General features: G+C 36.7%; 1 long non-coding RNA gene across 1 annotated transcript; it reads left to right on the plus strand.

The window, feature by feature from the left end:
• The first annotated feature begins 901 nt into the window (after positions 1–901).
• LOC129437094 (uncharacterized) lies at positions 902–3,463 on the plus strand. The gene is made up of 6 exons (XR_012372314.1): positions 902–1,111; positions 1,780–1,920; positions 2,237–2,330; positions 2,467–2,587; positions 2,668–2,782; positions 2,924–3,463. It is a non-coding gene; the product is annotated as an uncharacterized lncRNA (long non-coding RNA).
• Positions 3,464–6,302: the final 2,839 nt, after the last annotated feature.

Genomic DNA, 6,302 nt, shown 5'->3' on the forward strand with positions numbered 1-6,302 from the left:
CAGAAAGTTGATCTGATTGGCTGTAGATGTCAGAACGTTGATCTGATTGGCTGAAGACTTCAGGGACTTGATTTGATTTTAATGTAGTCGTCAGAGATTTGATCTGATTGGACGTAGACATCAGAGATTTGATCTGACTGGCTGTAGACGTCAGAGAGTTGATTTGATTGGACATCAGTGAATTGATCTGATTGGATGTAGATGTCAGAGAGTTGATCTGATTGGATGTAGACGTCAGAGATTTGATTTGATTGGCTGTTGACATCAGAGAGTTGATCTGATTGGCTGTAGATATCAGCGAGTTGATCTGATTGGCTGTAGACGTCAGAGAGTTGATCTGATTGGCTGTAGACATCAGCGAGTTGATCTGACTGGCTGTAGACTTTAGAGAGTTGATCTGAATGGCTGAAGATGTCAGGGAGTTGATCTCATTGGCTGTAGACTTCAGCGAGCTGAACTGATTGGCTGTAGACATCAGCAAGTTGATCTTATTGGCCGTAGGTGCCAGAGAGTTGATCTGATGTAGACATCAGATAGTTGATCTGATTGGCTGTAGGTGTCAGAGACTTGATCTAATTGGCTGTAGACGTCAGCAAACTGAACTGATTGGCTGTGGACATCAGCAAGTTGATATGATTGGCTGTATTTGATCTGAGTTGATCTGATTTGTTATAATTTTCCACGAGTTGAACTGATTGGCTGTATAGTAGATATTAGGGGGTTGATCTGACTAGCTAAAGATGGCAAGTTTATATGATTGGCTGTAGACATCAGAAAGTTGATCTTATAGGCTGTAGATGTCAGAAAGTTGATCTGATTGGCTGTAGATGTCAGAAAGTTGATCTGATTGGCTGTACACAGCAAAATCACCAGTGTTAAATTTTCAGGGATGGTGTGAAATACACAGTGTTGATGCTGTTTTAACACTATCTGGTAATAAAATAACACTGCCATTGCTAGGCCAGTGTTATATCCACGACAGTGTCAGTGTAAAACCAGGGTGTTACCAGATTTCACTCTGAGCGGTGTAAATCAAGCCACGCCTCCACTAAACATTTCCTGTCAGGGATTTTACCGCCATTTTCTTTCAAAGGAGGACTGAAGAGAGCAGGTAACCTCATATTCACTTGGTTTAGCTAAATTAAACTGTTATTTCTCTGTCTGACTCTACGCAGCCATATGCCAAAAAACCTAAATAAGATATTTTCCCCATTTTATTTCCCCTTTGTTCGTTATTTGGTTCAGTTTAATCAGAGCTACCTTGTGTTACGTTGTTCCCTTGTTAGTTTGGTATAAAGTTAAACTGCTAGCTAAAAGTTTTAACCAAGGATAATATTAACAGGAGATATGAATGAATGTAAGAATTGAACCATGATAAAACGCGACATGCACTACAAATTGAAGGTATGAAATGAAGTTAAATGAAAGCTCGTTTATTCACCACATGATGCTCGTTATGAGGTAATCATATAGGCTAGATACCGTGAGCTAACGAGGTAGTTTACATTCACGTGAGTGCACGGATATCGGTTAATGATTCAAATTACTGAAAAACACGGAGAAAACAGCAACCGCATCGTCATGTGGTTTTTTTAGATGTATGCAAACAGGGAAAATATCGCCAAACCAACAATTCATTTTACCTCAGAATATGCACAGATTGGATGCATTGTGTGTTGTAAGCTTTTCGTGGCGCTAGATGTCAGACAGATGCAAATAGCAAATACATACGAAAGTGTAAAACGTGTATGACGAACATTTGTTTTTCTGTCATTATAGATGCTAGTTTGGTGAAAGTACACACTGAGTGCTTCAAATCATTCAGAAGAGATGCTGTTTTAAGGGCAGTTTATTAAAGAAGACATGGATGACTTCCAATGAGAAACGACTGCTAATACTTATATAAATTTATTACAGAAGGTAAGTTTCATTTATACATATAAATCATTTTATTTGACATAACTGAACAGTTAACCAATCTTTTTAGTATATGTAGTTTTGTACATATTATGGTTATTAATCAGGCAAGAAAGTGACATGACCTGCTGCCAACTTTAATAAAAATATATTATCTTCTCATACATCGTTTTGCTATTGATGTCATATTAGATAGCAATCAAATTGATTACTAATTTGAAAATGTATAATTGAAGATTCATATTGTCTTGAGTGCTGTTTTTAATATAAAAAGAATGTTGAGTTTTCAGAGTCTTTATTGTCATTTTTTTTGTGATAGGACACTACCTTACTATATTTGAATACGGCATACCCATGAATTCTGGAACTGTTATTCCTTAACCCAGTTTGGAGGATAAGAGCTTACCAACTATGTGAGTACACACAGTACTTTAGTACTGTACACTGTCTCTAACATGATTATACTGAGATGATTTTGATTCAAATAATGGTTAAAACTGCATCCTTTTTGGTATTTTCTTGACCCTTTTTGTCCTTGAAAATCTGCAGAAATATGCTGAGGTGATGTATTGCAAAATAGCCAACATACAACAATTAAAGGATAATTGCAGCCTATATCCTGATGAAGATATGGATGACCCTCTGTCTGGTCAACAGGAGTTTAAATATGGTAAGTGTACATGGGTTTGCTACTTTTACGGTTTTAAAGTTTAACTGTATACTCATGGTGTTTAAATTCTGTTTTGCTAGGATGGGACAGTTATGTGGCAGCTCTTCCCTGGCTCATTCACCTCTTGCCTTCATTTGTGAAAGGAGGAAAGACTGGAGAGGGTTAATGTGCAACTGAAGCTACTGATTGTGCTGTGTAAGGTTTTTTTTTGGTATTTTGTTCTAGTTATTTATTCAGCAGTTAGTTTGCTTGCATTGTTCACCCCATGTAAATGCATACAAGTTCATAAATACACATCAAATACATTCATCAAATACACTCTTTTAAAACACTTAGGTGATGAGCATCAATCCATGCTTTGAGGTGGATGGATCAGCACAGCCCTGCCTGCTCTGCGTTGGGAACAAAAGTTGCATAAAGAATTTTTGCATCATTCTGGACCAAAAAGCCATTCCCTGCATGATGAAGACCACTGATGCAGCCTTCCACTACATCATGAGTAAAACAACTACAGAACTAAATACCAGGGTGGAACGTGTTTAAGAAAAATGAAACGTCTTTTGAATTGAAATGTCTGTTTTGTTATGGAAAAATCTTTAGTATTGTGAAGGATAAGCATTTCTGCTTTTTAATGTTCAAGTTTTTAGTAGGGTGGCTAATTTTTTGAACTCTTATTTGATTTATTAAAGACCTTTTATAATAAGTGGTTTTCATGTCACTGCGCTGTGGTATAAGATAGCTTTCATTATTCCATACTGTATTCTGTTTCTAATTGTAGCTGAGGTATTTAAATAAGCAGTGTTAAATGCAAAGTGTTGTGTGTATCAATGTAAATATTAAATGTGATTTACTTTAATAAAAAGAGGTTTTGCAATATTTCTTGTCAATTTTCTTTTATAGAAACAACCCATTAGCAACAAAAGTGGCTATTACTCAGTATTTTAACACTTAACATTGTTGAATTCACATTACACTGGTGTTGACCTTAAATTAGGAGTGTTAATTTTTAACACTGTATTTGTGTGCCAACACCAGTGTAGTGTGGAAACAACAATGAATAGTGTTGAACAAAGTGTAAAATTTAACAATATTGAGTGTTAAATTAACATATAATGGGTGTTGTTAAATTAACACTACACTTTTGACTAAATTAACACAGTGTAGTGTGGACACATATACACACTTTGCCGGTGTTAAATTTGACACCGTGGGTGTTATTTTAACACCAGTGATTTTGCTGTGTAGGTGTCAGAGAGTTTATCTGATTGGCTGTAGATGCCTGTTAGTTGATCTTATTGGCCGTAGGTGTCAGAGAGTTTATCTGATTGACTGTAGACATCAGAAAGTTGATCTGATTGGCTGAAGATGTCAGGGAGTTGATCTGATTATTGTAATTTTCAGCAAGCTGAACTGATTGGCTGTAGACATCTGCAAGTTGATCTTATTGGCCGTAGGGGTCAGAGAGTTGATCTGATTTGCTGTAGACATCAGAAAGTTGATCTGATTGGTTGTAGATGTCAGAAAGTTGATCTGATTGGCTGTGGGTGTCAGAGAGTTGATCTGATTGGCTGTAGATATCAGGGAGCTGATCTGACTAGCTATAGATGTCAGGGACTTTATCTGATTGGCTGTAGATTTCTGTTAGTTGATCTGATCGGCTTTAGTTGTCAGGGAGTTTATCTGATTGGTCAGGGACTATATGGTAATAAAATAATAAACTCTACCGGGAATTTTTTTTTATAAAACTAATAGATTTTTTTTTTATTAGGAAATGTCAATTTGATTCTGTGATTGGCAAAGTCTTTCAAAGGGTTTGCTCATCTAATCAGATTAGTTTTCTTCTGTTTTTTATAAGAAGCAAAAGAAAAATCCTGTTACCAGTCTTTAAAATATTGGATTCAGGCACTTGTATTCCCACAGTACCTCTTAACATAGTCTGTGTACCTTTGAGAAAACTAATCTGATAAAACACAACATTTCCACATGTGCTTTAAGCGTAGAGTCAAGGTTGCCGCTTCAATATCTGTATGAAATGTAATCCCATCAGCTCCACAATAAAATCTTTGGGGGCAACTGGAGAAATGATTGTCAGAAATGTGCAATCCAATCTCCCTTGTCCTGACCTAAGAAACTGTGTTACACATCGCAACTAACAAACTTTCCTTTTCCCAGAATTGGATTCAGGTTTGCCTGGGCAGTTTTGCAGGTCAACAAAATGTTTGTTTTGTGAGCTCTCATTTCTGTATGATACAGTACATGAGGGCAGATCGTTCTGTAAACATGGACAGAAATAAAACTGAGATGAGAATTTCTGAGGTTAGTAGCTCAAAAGAAAGTCTGAAAAGCTTGTAGATGAATGTGATTGATCAGATTCTCATTATGAGGTTTTTGTTTTCATATGATGAAGAACAAGGCGCGAGACGATTGGCTCCACAGCTCCTGTATTGAGCTGATATAAACCGTTATTACAGAAGTCCATAAAAATTCTGTTTTAGATACATCACGCCATGATATAAAGAGTTTTGGTTATAAGACACAAGCCTGACATGCAGTCTGTTCCCTGAGTCCTAATCTAATAATAGAGTAAAATCTGAATGTTGAAGAAGCACCCAAGGGATTCAGGCATCATTAATATTGAGTACTAAAAGACGCCAATTGATTAAATCTGATCCCGTGGGGAATTTTGGTAATTTGCTTTGTAATCAGACCTGGTTAAGGATATTTCTCTGTGTTTTTTATTAGAGCATGACGGCTTCATAAAATCTTTAATTATTATGTTTACTATAAAGTCGATATCAGTATCATAACTTAGAGTAGAAGGAAAAACTATAACCAGGTTGATAAAAATAATGATCCCCTCTAAAGTTTTATTTTTACAGAAATAAACATTAATTTTACTACCTTTAATATTTTTTGCATTTAACAAAATACTCACTATGCTGAAATATAAAAACATTAAAGATATATTGGATAAAATTGCAATTTGTACATGATGGTAGTATTTTTTGAATTAATTTTAAACTGATAGGGACTTATATTAGCGGAGAAGTATTATGTTTTAGTAATTTTTGACTGTAATACTCAGAGCCGGCGCCAGACCATAACTAACAGGGGGGCACTCGGCTTCCAACGGGGGGCACGCAATAGCAACAATAACTTGCAAAAACAAGACATTAAAACAAGAAATACAGCAAGCACACACTCATACAACTAGTACAGACTGTCAGCACATTTCCCGTATAAAGTGCAAAAGACCACAAACTATGCGCAAAACTATTGAACTTCGACCGCGGCGTGAGCGCAAGCTGAGCTCCGCTGCGCTTGCGCTTGGCTCGACACATCAACAAACCGGCCTTGCGCGGCGCAAGCCATTGAAATGAATGGGTTTCATAGCGCAGCGCACACCGCGTCCTAGCTTTAAAAAAGCCGCTTTACCATAATCATGTCGTAATGCTGTTAACGGTCTATAGCCACACTTCACATTTAAGCTTACGTAATTTAAAACAACGCTAACTTACCTTTAAAATAGCTGAAGATGGCATGTAAGAACATTAAACTTCCTTAAAACAGTGTCCTGTAGATTTGTAAATTCCACCTCGACCTCTAATCTCTGAGTTTGAGCCGCAGTCTGTGTTTGCATGAAGATGAAGCAGGCGGTGCTGGTTCGTTCTAAATGTTCTAATATCCATATTTTACACGATCCATAAAATGCCGC

The sequence above is a fragment of the Misgurnus anguillicaudatus genome, chromosome 11, assembly GCF_027580225.2.
Source record: "Misgurnus anguillicaudatus chromosome 11, ASM2758022v2, whole genome shotgun sequence".
NCBI lineage: Eukaryota > Metazoa > Chordata > Actinopteri > Cypriniformes > Cobitidae > Misgurnus > Misgurnus anguillicaudatus.